Source organism: Haliotis rufescens, unplaced genomic scaffold (assembly GCF_023055435.1).
Source record: "Haliotis rufescens isolate VD_foot unplaced genomic scaffold, xgHalRufe1.0.p SCAF_1, whole genome shotgun sequence".
Classification (NCBI taxonomy): Eukaryota; Metazoa; Mollusca; class Gastropoda; order Lepetellida; family Haliotidae; genus Haliotis; species Haliotis rufescens.
The window spans coordinates 37,457,440-37,474,407 of NW_025963779.1; the positions used below are offsets into that span (position 1 = coordinate 37,457,440).

Sequence of the window (16,968 nt, forward strand, 5' to 3'; positions counted from 1 at the left end):
AGCACTGCCCTGTCACCATGGTCATGTGTGTAGCTACATATGACGTCAGAACAAAACCAGCACTGCCCTGTCACTATGGTTATGTGTAGCTACATATGACGTCAGAACAAAACCAGCACTGCCCTGTCATTATGGTTATGTGTAGCTACATATGACGCCAGAACAAAACCAGCACTGCCCTGTCACTATGGTTATGTGTTGCTACATATGACGCCAGAACAAAACAAGCACTGCCCTGTCACTATGGTTATGTGTTGCTACATATGACGCCAGAACAAAACCAGCACTGCCCTGTCACCATGGTCATGTGTGTAGCTACATATGACGTCAGAACAAAACCAGCACTGCCCTGTCACTATGGTAATGTGTAGCTACATATGACGTCAGAACAAAACAAGCACTGCCCTGTCACTATGGTTATGTGTTGCTACATATGACGTCAGAACAAAACCAGCACTGCCCTGTCACTATGGTTATGTGTAGCTACGTATGACGCCAGAACAAAACAAGCACTGCCCTGTCACTATGGTTATGTGTAGCTACATATGACGCCAGAACAAAACCAGCACTGCCCTGTCACTATGGTTATGTGTGTAGCTACATATGACACCAGAACAAAACAAGCACTGCCCTGTCACTATGGTTATGTGTAGCTACATATGACGCCAGAACAAAACCAGCACTGCCCTGTCACTATGGTTATGTGTAGCTACATATGACGCCAGAACAAAACAAGCACTGCCCTGTCACTATGGTTATGTGTGTAGCTACATATGACGCCAGAACAAAACCAGCACTGCCCTGTCACCATGGTCATGTGTGTAGCTACATATGACGCCAGAACAAAACAAGCACTGCCCTGTTTCTATGGTTATATGTGTATTTCACAGCTTGTCAGCTTGATGTGGGCATCTTCCCGAGGCAAAAGAGTCAACTGACTTTTAAAGTCCAGTTTCCACCCTTGCCGAACAAGGCTGGTATTATGGAGTTACATTTTGGCTGGACTAACGAGTCTATGCATAGTCCAGTCAAAATCGCGCACCGAAATTGAAATCCGGTTCGTAATCTGTCGTGCAGATTTCGGTCGATAGCAGGATTTGCAAAGCACCGCCAACTAGTTGTCAGCAGATATTTTGAAATCTTCTCATGTTTTTAATCAAGGTGCTCACGTAATTTGATGCATTTCGCGATGTAAGATCCGTTTTATCACAATATAGATCTTGATTATCGATCAGATCGTCCTGACCGAGCGCCACCATTTTGCATGAAGCAAACGCAAGTGATACAATAGGTGGAATCTGATTGGTTCATAGGAGAGGCTTAGAAGGGACATAACTGGTAATAGCCACTGGTGGCGCTACGATCGAGCCAAGTAATTCCAGCCTAGTTCGGCAAGTCTGGAAACTGGACTTATAAAGTCAGTAAACTCTCTTGCCTCGGGAAGATGGATGTGGGAGGAAAGCCGGACGTGAGATAGGTCCAAAACAAGAAACAAAATCAAAACGAACACACGCTCATAGGGAACGCCACTATTCACAACGGATTCATCGACTTGAGGGAGTGAGCGAGTTTACTTATAATAATAGTCCATCTGTATGGCACTTTTTCGATGCTGAATATCATGCTCAAAGCGTATTATTACCCCAGTCATTCTCATCTCCAAGGTTAAGCGCCACATTGTCATATCATCTTACCGGGTACCCATTTACTGCTGGTTGAATAGTAGCATATTTCGAACAAAGTCACTTTCCCAAAGAGACACCATATGCGTTACGTGTGCTTCTCAGGAGCCAAGCAGCCGAACATGGTCACCCATCCATGGACTCTTCGTGACGAACGTGACCTCTAGTTTAACGCCGCTTTGAACAAAATTTCAGTTAAGTGTGTCAGCGATCATAGTTTTCTGGTACGTCTAGGAGACGCACAGCGAACTGCGCCGTCTAAAACGACAGGGCCAACCGTGTGTCCTTTGAAAAGAGATGTCGGAGACCGAGATTAAATTAAATGGAAATGCAAAGTGTTTGTTTCTGGCTGTGAAAATACGTTTGGTTATGAAAACCGGCACAGACAATAAAGATAAATGAACGGAGTAATGGGGGCGGTCGGGTAGCCTAGTGGTTAAAGCGTTCGCTCGCCACGCCGAAGACCCGGGTTCGATTCCCGACAAGGGTACAATGTGTGAAGCCCACATCTGGTGTTCCCCGCCGTGATATTGCTGGAATATTGCTTAAAACGGCGTAAAACCATACTCATTCACTCACTCTTAAGTAATGCTGACAGATTTGTTTTCATTTTGAGAAAAGAAAACCATATTGTCATTGCGACTTTGGCTTTAGAACCATTGGAGCTAACAAAAGACCACAGGAGTTAGAAAAGGAGTATAACCATTAATTCACTTACTACACATGCGCACAATCAATCGAAAAGGGCGACAACACGACAATATCAAAATGACAATACGACAACGCAAAATACTTTGACCTTGAAAAATTGTGGCGTTGTCGCGCTTTGGTTAATTTTCACACTTTTGTTTGTTTTTGGAAGGGCGACAATGCCACAACGCGACAGTGTCCCTTCTGTGATTCCATAGAAATCACTTCACGTCATTGTAACTTTTCAATCTCAATAAAATGTGTATTGGTTTAAAACATATTGACTTTGTTCATGTATACTCAGGTAAATACCCGTGGTCATTCAATATGTTTGGTTGATAATATGTTCGGAAATAACCGCAGCATCCACCTCAAGAGATTAACGTTTATAATAGCGGTTTCATAAATGTTGGTTCGCAGATCAAATGACAGTCGAAATTTTATGGAAAACATAAAAAAACAGCGGTCTGATGGTGAGATACGCTTGCAAAGCAGTTGTGTTGCTCAGTGAGCCAGAATAACGGTGATGCCACCTAAACACAAATGATTGAGAGAACAGGTTTCTGGGATTCTGAATTTTTATATCATTTTCATGTTCAACATTATTTTGATAATACTGGACGAAACTAGACCAGACGATCGTTTACACCTTGTGATGCCAGATGACAGCTCTCCAGACATCACACGTGACCCCGATATTTCCGGTCACATGGTCATACGCGGTGCTGTCAACTGACACCAGAATACGTGCTGAAGTCACACCTGAAATCTCTACACGTTCAAAGTGTTGAAACCCACATAAGCGAATTAGCATGCCATTGTTTAAACTGCAGCCTTATTTCTAAACTGAGATAGGCTGGAGTGTGTTTGACGCCGCAGTTCCCAATGTTCCAGTTATATCACGGTGGCCTCAAAACAGTGGAACCTGGGTCTGGCGAACCACAGTATGGCGGACTCCACGATATACGCGGATCTAGAGAGGACAGATGCAGGTAGACTAACATAAGAGTCCCTGTGGTAAACTTATGAATAACGTTAAAATGAAATCATTATACAAGGGACCTGCAAGTATTAAAGAAACCCCAAGTCTTTTAATTTCAGATTAGAATGTAGGGACTATATGGGATGCGATAGCTGAGACGGGGATACGAGTTTAAATGTTGATTATATACTATGCGTACAGACGAGAGACAAGGTGCAGGGGTGCGCATGTTTCAACTAGAGCCCTCTGTAGGCGCTAAGCCAGTCGTCCACGAGTTTGGTATTGTATTATCTCGGGCCCCTTCCTCCAGCGAACACCACAACGCCATCTAGGACAATATACAGCCTCTCAATATACAAGCTTCATCTGTTATGTCATCCAGAATGATAGGGCATCTCAAATTATCGTCACTTAACAACATGGCCGCCCCTACTCGGTCGTCCATACATTGGACGGTTTCTATTTGGTACTTATTACTCCTAAAGTGCCACCCGTCTGTTGGATGAGCTTCCTTTATGTATATCAGAAGAAAGTTTCTTTTGCGTGTGAGTATATTGTGTACATCCAATGGTCGGTCCTCAGGCACATTACCTACTCCTGCCCACTGTAGGCGATGAGCCACTCTTTCACTGGTTGAAGGTTGTATTGGCCTGGGCCTCTTCCCCCAACAAACATAATCACACCATCCAACACGATGTACACCCTTTCGGGAAAACAGAAGTATGTTTTAACAGCCTCGTCTGTTATGTTATCTAGAACGACGGGACATCGCACATTCTCATCTCGCAAGAACTTTGCCGCCTGAACCCGGTCGTTCATGTTCTTAGCTGATTCAATGTAATAACTGTTGCTCTTGAAATGCCACCCGTCTGTTGGATAAGCTTCCTTTATGTATATCAGAAGAAAGTCAGCGATATGTCCATAGTTTTGAACAATGTCGTTGAACTTGGCCATAAAGGGAGGTCAGCTACAGCTTCCAAAGTTGAAAACCAGAGGGCGCCAATTCTTCATGAAGTCAACCAGATGGTGTTTAGTTTTGCCGTCTGCTGACCAGACAACTGCATCTGGCACTTTACCATTCTCATCTGGGTACAAAGCTACGTCTAGAAACCATTTCTGTAGAATCAGTTTCCAGTTTTTAGGCATGAGCAACGTCTCATACAGGTCCGCTCCACTCACTGAGGAACCTTCAAGGGTTTTTTCTGCACCCCCTAATGATCCGGGGACATATTTTTCCGATGTTAACCACAATAACTGCCGTTAGAAACCTGAACAGTACAGCCACGATTGCCCAGATCGTCTTCAGAATCCGAGATGCTATTTTGTTCCTTTAAAAAAGAAACATATTCATTTTGATCAATAGAATGAGGAATCAGATTTCTTTAGCTCACCTTACCGAGGACCTATTTAAGCGGGTGTGGTCAAACATTTCTGGGACCACGAAGTCGATGAAGTTTATTTTGGAAAGAAATAACTGGAACAGCATGGAATATATGAAAGTGAAACTTTTGAATTACTGAAAATGTTGGCTCTTATGTAAATTGTCTAGAAACGTTCTGACACGTTCCGCTACGACAAAACACGTACGTATGTTGTTGTTATTGTTATTTAACGCCGTACCAGGACATATCCCAGCTATATGACATTTGGACCAGACAAGCCAGTGATAGATAATATGAGCAAGATCGGGGCACGATGACGGGCAATGAAGCAAGTCACCGAGCTTGAGCATCTTCAGTACTCTGAACTGATATCTCCACGGAGGCACGTTCCTACTGAATCTTAATACTCCGCAGTTTTACATCTCAGAAACCGGCCCTGAACAATGATGTCATCAAATAGTTCTCGTATATTCCCGAGCTTAGCTAAAATGACCTTAACATCAGTCATATTTCAAGATCACTCATGCACGTATCAATGTGTCCCCACAGTTATGTCCCCACGTCCGTGGTTGAGTTGTAAAATACATATTCAACTATGAAACTAAAGCTCCAAACGGAGCTCCTTTCAGATGAATCTATAACAACATGATGTAAAAGATAGGATCTCATCTTTAGTAATGTTTAAAAATAAACGTTCTGGTGAGTCATTCGAATTCCTGGTTTCGTTCCTCGTGATCATCTCACAACATCTTGTTTCAAAGCAGCGGGTAGCCTCATGGTTAATATCTTGACTTCTCACGCCACTAACCCGGGTTCGATACACAACATTACATTACCCACATCACGACAGGGGACACCAGGAATAGGATTCACACCATGTTGAGGAATAGAACCTGGGTCTCTGGCTTGACGAAGCAACGCTTTAATCGCAAGGCTGTCCATCCGACTCTGTCCATTGTTGGGGCCTCCCGCGGTGATATAGTTGGAAGATTTATACGTACGGAGGAAAGTCATACTCACTGGTATGTAATTCGACTGACAATAGGTATAATGCGAGGCTTTGGATCTGCTCATCTCATCCAGGTGGAGAAACGCAGCATGTGCGTCTTAGGTGAGTGAGTTAGGTGGAACGCCCCTTTGAACTGGATCTCGGTTACATCACAGTGTCTCAGCTTGATGTGGGAGAAGTCATGCAATGCTTAGACGTTTACCACTTTAGTGAAACCTACGAGCATTGGAATGGTGCTGATAAACCAAGAAACATAACAATGGCTAACCTGATATTTTGAACCAATGATCACAGGTTTCTGGCACGCCTAAGGGACGCAACTCTGCACAGCGACTAGGCCACCCGCGGCCCCGCATGTACACCTGGGCACAAGACTATCTAACTGATAATAATAACAAACTCGGCGAGTTAGTTTGTTATTATTATGTGTTACATGGTTCTGTGACCTGGGTGAGGCGCAGAGAGGTCAGGTGAAACTACTGCTGCCTTTCCCTGCATTCGTTCATCGTGGTCTTACGCTCGTATCGATTTCCTTTTTCAATTTGAAAAATCTTGACTCGAAGTTAACCTTAGCTGATATAAGTAAACATATTGGGAGATAAGTGAATAAGGGAGAGACTGGTACACGTTTTACTTTTGTCATGATATGTAACCAATCGCAGATATAGAAGTGTGCTAAAGTCCTCACTGAACCTACGCCAGACTGAATGGAGTGCCGTACAGATCCCCGCGCTCAGCTAGTTCTACATTGAGAAGCCAGCTGGGTGTCGTCGGGATCTAAACCTGTCGCGATTGCGTAACCAATGCCACAATGGCTGATTTCTTTGAAAGTGTCGGGTCAATATATATGGTCGACTGTTACCTACCGACCGAAGTAGGTAAGACTTGCGCCTGTATCCCCCCTTAGAATATATATGATTAAAAGGATTAAGAGGCATTGCATACATACATAACTTTTGGAGGGGATCATATGCACCTACTGACCTATTATATATGTCCTATAGACCGAGTGTCCTGTCATCAACCAGCCAGCTCAAAGAGTTTATAAATAATCGTTTCATGAACGTTAGTCTGTCCTCTAGCAACGCAATAAACTGGACTGTTTCTGTGTGAGATGGACACATACCTTAGGTACCTCAATCTGTAGACAGTTCCCGGCCTACTCGGAGTTCAAGTCAGTGACCAGCCGACCTGTAATGTATTTCAGAGGGTATGTGCTAGACGTTGCGTTTCAGTGCAACTTCCACACTGTCCGAAAACCGTTAGGTAATGCAGGTGTGTGATTATGGTGACAACACTTGCTGTGATCAACTTGTTTACTCAATACTCCTAAAATATCATGATAGGATAATCTGTTATATATGTTCATATGTTTCTATAAGTACATTTGATTGAATACATGGAATACATATTTGAATTACTCATGTAGTATTAAAGAACATTCATTCACACATTTACTCCATCAACTTGCTGTCTACCAAAGACAATACTGAGACTTATTCTAGTCTCCCACCCACCGGTTAAAATGCGTTAGCTTTTAAACTAATTTTTAAGGGATCCAGCCTTGTTCATTTCAGGCCGGATTTGGCAACAGATAACGTCAGTGTGTACGTGCGTGTTACGTCGACGCTCAAGGTCGAACCTTTACAACTAGTACCTTGTTTTAAATTCAGACATTGTCTCCGTGTAATTAGTACCGTGTGTGAAACTGAGACATTGTCTCCGTGTAATAAGTACCGTGTGTGAAACTGAGACATTGTCTCTGTGTAATTAGTACCGTGTGTGAAACTGAGACATTGTCTCTATGCAATTAGTACCGTGTGTGAAACTGAGACATTGTCTCTGTGTAATTAGTACCGTGTGTGAAACTGAGACACTGTCTCTGTGTAATTAGTACCGTGTGTGAAACTGAGACATTGTCTGTGTGTAATTAGTACCGTGTGAAACTGAGACATTGTCTCTGTGTAATAAGTACCGTGTGTGAAACTGAGACATTGTCTCTATGCAATTAGTACCGTGTGTGAAACTGAGACATTGTCTGTGTAATTAGTACCGTGTGTGAAACTGAGACATTGTCTGTGTGTAATTAGTACCGTGTGTGAAACTGTGACATTGCCTCTGTGTAATTAGTAGCGTGTGTGAAACTGAGACATTGTCTCTGTGTAATTAGTACCGTGTGTAAAACTGAGACATTGTCTCTGTATAATTAGTAGCGTGTGTGAAACTGAGACACTGTCTCTGTGTAATTAGTACCGTGTGTGAAACTGTGACATTGTCTCTGTGTAATTAGTACCGTGTGTGAATCCGAGATATTGTCTGTGTGTAATTAGTACCGTGTGTGAAACTGAGACAATGTCTGTGTAATCAGTACCGTGTGTGAAACTGAGACACTGTCTCTGTGTAATAAGTACCGTGTGTGAAACTGAGACATTGTCTGTGTGTAATTAGTACCGTGTGTGAAACTGAGACATTGTCTCTGTGTAATAAGTACCGTGTGTGAAATTGAGACATTGTCTCTATGCAATTAGTACCGTGTGTGAAACTGTGACATTGTCTCTGTGTAATTAGTACCGTGTGTGAATCCGAGATATTGTCTGTGTGTAATTAGTACCGTGTGTGAAACTGAGACAATGTCTGTGTAATCAGTACCGTGTGTGGAACTGAGACACTGTCTCTGTGTAATTAGTACCGTGTGTGAAACTGAGACATTGTCTCTGTGTAATTAGTACCGTGTGTGAAACTGTGACATTGTCTCTGTGTAATTAGTACCGTGTGTGAATCCGAGATATTGTCTGTGTGTAATTAGTACCGTGTGTGAAACTGAGACAATGTCTGTGTAATCAGTACCGTGTGTGAAACTGAGACACTGTCTCTGTGTAATTTGTACCGTGTGTGAAACTGAGACATTGTCTGTGTGTAATTAGTACCGTGTGTGAAACTGAGACATTGTCTCTGTGTAATAAGTACCGTGTGTGAAACTGAGACATTGACTCTATGCAATTAGTACCGTGTGTGAAACTGAGACATTGTCTGTGTAATTAGTACCGTGAGTGAAACTGAGACATTGTCTCTGTGTAATTAGTACCGTGTGTGAAACTGTGACATTGTCTCTGTGTAATTAGTAGCGTGTGTGAAACTGAGACATTGTCTCTGTGTAATTAGTACCGTGTGTGAAACTGAGACATTGTCTCTGTATAATTAGTAGCGTGTGTGAAACTGAGACATTGTCTCTGTGTAATTAGTACCGTGTGTGAAACTGTGACATTGTCTCTGTGTAATTAGTACCGTGTGTGAATCCGAGATATTGTCTGTGTGTAATTAGTAGCGTGTGTGAAACTGAGACAATGTCTGTGTAATTAGTACCGTGTGTGAAACTGAGACACTGTCTCTGTGTAATTAGTACCGATGTTTGGACCAAGGAAATCCTTATTACCTATAATCCATGCCAGGAAATCATTATGACAAAGGAAATCCTTATTATCTATTATCGATGCGAGGAAATCATGATAACCAAGGAAATCCTTATTACCTATAATCCATGCAGGGAAAGCATTTTGAACAAGGAAATCTTTATTACCTATAATCCATGCAAGGAAATCATTATGACCAAGGAAATCCTTATTACCGATAATCAATGTAAGCAAATCATTATGACCAAGGAAATCCTTATTACCTATAATCAATGCAAGGAAATCATTATGATCAAGGAAATCCTTATTACCGATAATCAATGTAAGCAAATCATTATGACCAAGGAAATCCTTATTACCTATAATTCCTGCAAGGAAATCATTGTGCTCAAGGAAATCCTTATTACCTATAATCCATGCAAGGAAATCATTATGACCAAGGAAATCTTTATTACCTATAATCCATGCAAGGAAATCATTATGACCAAGGAAATCCTTATTACCGATAATCAATGTAAGCAAATCATTATGACCATGGAAATCCTTATTACCTATAATTCCTGCAAGGAAATCATTGTGCCCAAGGAAATCCTTATTACCGATAATCAATGTAAGCAAATCATTATGACCAAGGAAATCCTTATTACCTATAATTCCTGCAAGGAAATCATTGTGCTCAAGGAAATCCTTATTACCGATAATCCATGCAAGGAAATCATTATGACCAAGGAAATCTTTATTACCTATAATCCATGCAAGGAAATCATTATGACCAAGGAAATCCTTATTACCGATAATCAATGTAAGCAAATCATTATGACCAAGGAAATCCTTATTATCTATAATCCATGCGAGGAAATCATGATAACCAAGGAAATCCTTATTACCTATAATCCATGCAAGGAAATCATTATGACCAAGGAAATCTTTATTACCTTTAATCCATGCAAGGAAATCATTATGACCAAGGAAATCCTTATTACCGATAATCAATGTAAGCAAATCATTATGACCAAGGAAATCCTTATTACCTATAATTCCTGCAAGGAAATCATTGTGCCCAAGGAAATCCTTATTACCTTTAATCCATGCAAGGAAATCATTATGACCAAGGAAATCCTTATTACCGATAATTAATGTAAGCAAATCATTATGACCAAGGTAATCCTTATTACCTATTTTCCATGCAAGGAAATCATTATGACCAAGGAAATCATAATGATCCATAAAGGAAGCCTGAAGCTGGTAGAGAAATGAAACACAACTACAGTCAACATCTTTATTATACATCAATGTTCATTGTCTCCCAATAGTGTCATGTTGAGAAGGTCACCTTCAACACACCTCGGATGTAACGGATTTCACATTTGTTCGTTATATCAAAAGCATGCTGGTCTGATCAAAGCTGACGATGAAGACACAACACTCATACTGGTTCCAGTATGAGATTCTTGGTGTTCATCGCTGCTTGGCATTTTGTCCCATCCATATTCGTCATATCCGAGGTCCATCTATTTCTGTCCATCAAACACAGACCACAAGTTTCAGACTGTGTCGTCATTGAAGAAACCGTCTCCTTCTCACATGTCAGTATTCGTGAGTGCAGCAAAACAAATATTATAATTCGGTTCTTTTGATACAAATGGGTTAATTATGTTAAATGTTTCCTTTTCAAAAAAAGATATATTCAGAATATGGCACTGAGATTATACATTAGATACAGTAATGTTAATTGAAATTTTATCACCGGATATATACTAGTAGTCCTTGTTTCTCACAGTGAAACGACTTCAGTACCGTGTGTCCTGGACCCACTAAGTTTTCAGAACATCCAGTATGTCAAGCGAACAATATATACTCACACGCAAAAGAAACGCAAGTGGTTTTAAGCAAATAGGTAACAAACACGGAACCATAAATTGAGTTTTAGCATGTAGTGAAGCCTGATGGTGTTATCAATATATTTGGTTGCATTTTGGAAGGCCCGAGTAAAAACGCAACATAAAAAAACGAATCGCCAAAACGCACCATTTTAATGAATATGTGGGTATCATGCATCCATTTCTCGCGAAATCGAAAATGCACGAATTGTCACGAACTGTAGTGGGTATAAAACTGGCCGATTCTTGGACCTACCACTCATTGGTCAACAATGCCACGCCTAACGTTTGGAACCTGGAAAGTCTGTCCTAGATGTTGCCCGTCATTTCAACTTAACATAACCACAATTTACCGTCTCCTGCATCGATACAATGCTACACAGACCACAGATGACCTTCCTCGGAGCGGTCGTCCTAGGGTCACCACACCTCGACAAGATCGGCAGATTACCCTTCAACACCAGCGACATCCGTCCCTAAAGGCAAGTGAAAGTGCTCGACAGACCATAGGAACACATAATCGACACATAAGCCGGGACACTGTGATCCGACGTCTCCGTTCCAACAACCTCAGATGTCGCCGACCGGCACGTCGTCCTGTTCTCCAACCACGGCATCGACAAGCACGACGTCACAGGGTCATCGCAATTGGCGTCATCGTGAGAGGAGGCGTGCCATCTTCTCTGATGAAAGTCGCTTTTGTGTCTCCCATGCAGACGGAAGAGACAGAATTTGGCGGCGTCGAGGTGGTCGTTTCGCTGACAGAAACGTTGTGGAAAGGGATCCATGGGGTGGACCTAGCGTCATGATATGGGCAGGGATTGGACCCATGTGCTTTCTGAATGTTGGTCAAGGACGGGGACACGGCGTCACTCCTCAGCGGTATATATCGACCAAGCGATCAGACCCCACCTTGTTCCATTTTTTGCACAACATCAACAACACATTTTCCAGCAGGACAACGCTCGTCTCCACGCTGCCAGAGCTACCATGGCCTTTCTGCAACAACACAACATCCGTGTTCTACCGCGGCCAGCCCTCAGCCCTGATCTGAACCCAATCGAACACTTGTGGGATGAGGTTCAAAGGCGTCTGCACAATGTGCGCCCAGTCCCTACAACTGCCGATGAACTACGCACAGCTGCTCTGGATGTGTGCAGGAGGATCCCTAGGGCCTTCACAAATCGTCTGATCCACTCAATATACAGGAGATGTGTGGCAGTGATCAATGCTAATGGTGGTCACACCAGGTATTGACTGACATTTTGTGTATTGACCCGAAACTGTGTAAGCCCTTAACATTTGAAAAAAACAATTATGTCATCTGCCTTTTAATCCATTAAACTGTCTTCAGTCAAATTTTCGTCAATCTGGCCCTATTAGTATTTCTTGTCTGTACTGTTGAAAATAAATAACATGTATACTGCATTCACGACTTGCGTTTCTTTTGCGTGTGAGTATATTTTGTACATCCAATGGTCGGTCCTCAGGCACATTACCTACTCCTGCCCACTGTAGGCGATGAGCCACTCCTTCACTGGTTGAAGGTTGTATTGGCCTGGACCTCTTCCCCCAACAAACATAATCACACCATCCAACACGATATACACCCTTTCGGGAAAACAGAAGTATGTTTTAACAGCCTCGTCTGTTATGTCATCTAGAACGACGGGACATCGCACATTCTCATCTCGCAAGAACTTTGCCGCCTGAACCCGGTCGTTCATGTTCTTAGCTGATTCAATGTAATAACTGTTGCTCTTGAAATGCCACCCGTCTGTTGGATGAGCTTCCTTTATGTATATCAGAAGAAAGTCAGCGATATGTCCATAGTTTTGAACAATGTCGTTGAACTTGCCCAGTTGGGCTATGAACGGAGGTCAGCTGCAGCTTCCAAAGTTGAGAACCAGAGGGCGCCCCTTCTTCATGAAGTCGAGCAGACGGTGTTTGCTTTTACCGTCTGCTGACCAGACGTATTGGTTACAAGCTTTGTCATTCTGTTCAAGATTAGAAAATCGCTGTTCTCTCACCATAATCAGTATATGTTTCCAAGTTTTCAGACTAAGTAAACTGTTATAGAACTCTTCTTCATTAACAGATGCTCCCACAAGAATAACTTTCCAAGTCTCCAGGAATTTTCTTCGTAGTGGTGGACATATTCTTGATAGGTTGATAATAATAAACATAAGGACGAACTTCAGAATGCTTGCGATAGCCGGAAACATGGTCGAAAGTATCCATGGCATCTTCATCGTCCTATCCTTTCTGTTCAAAACAGTGTTTACAGTTAGCAACAATACCTATATGTTCATTATGTGGCTTTGTGCTTGATTTAGGTTTATTGTAAGCGTCCATGCCTTGACAGGACATCTCAGGTTCACAAATTCTTTACAAATATTGAGTCACCAACAAGAACTGTAACCGTTGTGTAACCATCAGATCTGTACCCACCACCTGATTTAATACGGGAAACAATATTTTAGGTAGCTGGAAGAGTGAAAGATATTTTGGTGTGACTGGGATGTGATATGTTTTGTTTTGTTTTGTTTGTTTGTTTGTTTGTTTGTTGTTTAACGCCGCACTCTGCAATATTCCAGCTATATGACGACGGTCTGTAAAATAATCGAGTCTGGACCAGACAATCCAGTGATTGACATCATGTGCATCGATCCACGCAACTGGGATCGATGACATGTATCAACAAAGTCAGCGAGCCTGACCACCCGATCCCGCCTTTTACGACAAGCATAGTCGCCTTTTACGCATTTTTAAGTGTGGGTTTTGACTGAGCCCAAGTGCCTATCTCTTCTTAAGGCTTTATAGGACTCTTTTTTATAGTTTTTATTCACTACTATATGAACAAACACAATTCTAATGTGCCTCGTGGCAGGGGATAGTGATGACGCTGTTTTCTTGTTCATTATCAATCATGATGTGGAATTGTCTTCCTGACTCTACACGTCCATATTTTTTGTGGCTACTGTTTTTTTCCAGAAATACAGTGCCTCTGAGTTTGTGTTATAATCATGATTAAAACCGCAAAACGGCATAATCTTTTTATGTGTTCTTATTATTTGATCTATAAAAACATACAGTTCAACCGACGAGCAAAGAAACGTTCCTCGGGAATAATGTCAAGGAAGATACTTGTATTGTTAAAAAACGCGAATTAACATCATCACAAGTCATGCCGTGAATGAGAATAAACGAAGGTATTGTGTCCACAGTTTGGAGGATGGGGTCAGACTGAAATCAGCACATGAAACTCCCTTTATTCCTTCAGAATGCCACACGTGAAGTACAACAGTATAGAGAGATTGGTCAGTGTTAGCTGTCCAGTGATGTTTCCTTCCAAAATGTCCAGACCTGTCTTGACTTGCCAACAGATGCCGCACCAAACTATCATGACACAAACTCTTCCATCTGCTCTCCCTGTGTCTTTGCCAGCTTCTGGTCCATCAGCTCCACGGTGTTCGAACCAATCGATGTCGACCTTCCGGGGTCAGCGTTAATCTCGTAGTAGTCTGCAAGCTCTGATATTGTACCGACGCAGTCTTCTGGACACTGTCCAGCGACTGACAGGCCTAATGACGTCATTCCTCAGATGGAGGATTTTCCTGGGTAGTGATGACAGGTCTACCCCTACAAGGCCTGTCTCCCATCCGCTCAGCCTGTCTGTAACGGGCCATGACCATGGTTCTCTCTGTTGTAGCGTTAATCAAAGCAGGTTATTTTGGTGTGAACAGTTCATCGTACCTTTCATAAATCATATCTCTGTAGGTTGGCATGCACCAAATGTTCCACTTCAACTCAAGTTCCACTGATCTTGGGTTATGTAGCACGTGCATTACTCAGAAAAGTGTTTTGGTTGTGTTTGGGCGATTGATTCTAAACCATTTTTAACACTATTCGGGGTTTCGTTTCAAATTTCAGCTTAGTAACGTTTCTTTTGTTCGTCGGATGAGATAAAAGGTTATGCTATTTGTGTCCATCATCCACAATGTTAGGCATTGAAAAGCACATTCCTCCAGCAGTTGGGAGTACAAACGTGTCAAGTTGACCAGTTTTCTGTCAATTTGAAGAAAACTGCTTACTGAGCTATTGCTACAAATGGTGTTGAAAATTGTCTTTTATTTATGAAAAAATGCCTTATTATATTAATTTCATTGTTCTGTTCTAAAATCACCTATATCTGTACATGTTTCAGTGAATAGTGAGAAAATTGTAACATTCTTTCCACAGGTTCAATTAAAAACATCTCGGCCCCTAAAAGTGAAGGGAAAAATACCATGACTCCACAACAAAAAACAACCGGATATCTCTCTAATTCAAATATTGATACACAAAATACTGCGTTGTCATTTTAACTCTGAATCATAAGCAATGCCCTGGCGCTACACGCCCTTTGTACACACCACCTACCGATCTACGTGTGTGTGTGTCCCAGATACTGACCTGGCCTAGATATATACCAACGTTTGTACTCCCATACCTTCGACAACCAGACAGCCCGTCTAGTTCATAAATAATATGTTTAAGGAACGATAGTCTGTCCTCTAGCAACATAATAAACTGGACTGTTTCTGTGAGATAGACACATACCTGACACCTCACTCTGTAGACAGTTCCCGGTCTCCTTGGAGTTGACGTCAATTGAGCAGGCGACCGATCAAGTGTTCACAGGGTATATATACTTGACGTTGCGTTTCGGTGCAACTTCCGCACTGTCCAAAAACCGTTAGGTAATGCAAGTGTGTGATTATGGTGACAACACGTGATCAACTTGGTTACTCAATGCTTCTCAAATATCATGATAGGATAATCCGCTATATATGTTCATATATTTCATTGAATACATGGAATTCATATTTGAATTACTCAGAAATAACAAATTCATAAAAAATATCAAAAGAGCAACCATGAGAAAACAATTAATTTTAATATACATATTTGGAACATTTATTAGATATATATTATTAGAACACTTCATCAGATCCTGTTCACGAAATAATGATATACTATATATTCAACACAGTGGTTTCACAAGTTACCACAAAAAAAACTAAATCTACATACGAGTGACTGAAAACATGTTTTTATTTTAATAACTTTGTCAATGGATCCCCAATAATAAACTTACAGAATAAATGTTAAAAAAAGTCATTGAAAAAACACTAATTTTTTTTATCAAAGCTTGATGGTTCATATTAAAGTTCTGGTATGTAAATGCTTGTCAACACCTGCATGATGTGCACAGATACGCTCCATATATATATATATATATATATATATATATATATATATATATATATATATATATATATATATATATATATATATATATATAATAAACTTACAGATACATTTGTCTCATAATAGAATGTACATTGGAATCAGCTGAATCAGAATTTTTTACTATCAACAAACCCACTGGAGAAAAAACAGAGAGAGGGGCTCTGATAGTCCAAAACATGAAGTTTCATGATTTAAATCAGACTGTTTGAGTCTTGTTGATAATGATAGATTGTGTTTCACAGTGACTGCTGTCCTCAAAGGGTGCAGCACGATGTGGTTGTCTCAGGTCAAGATACACCATCATTAATCAGTCATGTCCTTTGTACTCTATATCATGATGGGATGTATGTCATTACAGTCCAAGTTTCATAATATACTTCCCTAGGGGATTCCGAGTTAGTGCACGTCCCCAGCAACCTGTGCTTGACATACAAGGCAACTGGTTGGTTGGTTGTTGTTTAGGGCCGCACTCAGCAATATTCCAGCTATATGACGGCAGTCTGTAAATGATCAAGTCTGGACCAGACAATCCAGTGATTGACATCATGATCATCGATTCACGCAATTGGGATATCATGACATGCATCAACCAAGTCAGCGAGTCTGACCACCTGATCCCGTTAGTCGGCTATTACGAC

The 16,968-nt window shown here is 41.4% G+C and overlaps 1 long non-coding RNA gene across 1 annotated transcript; it reads right to left on the reverse strand.

Annotated features, from left to right (window-relative positions):
- Positions 1-2,936: 2,936 nt before the first annotated feature.
- On the reverse strand, positions 2,937-15,801 carry LOC125380024. The gene is made up of 3 exons (XR_007220988.1): positions 15,638-15,801; positions 6,872-6,936; positions 2,937-4,682 (listed from the first exon to the last, which is right to left on the reverse strand). It is a non-coding gene; the product is annotated as an uncharacterized LOC125380024 (long non-coding RNA).
- Positions 15,802-16,968: the final 1,167 nt, after the last annotated feature.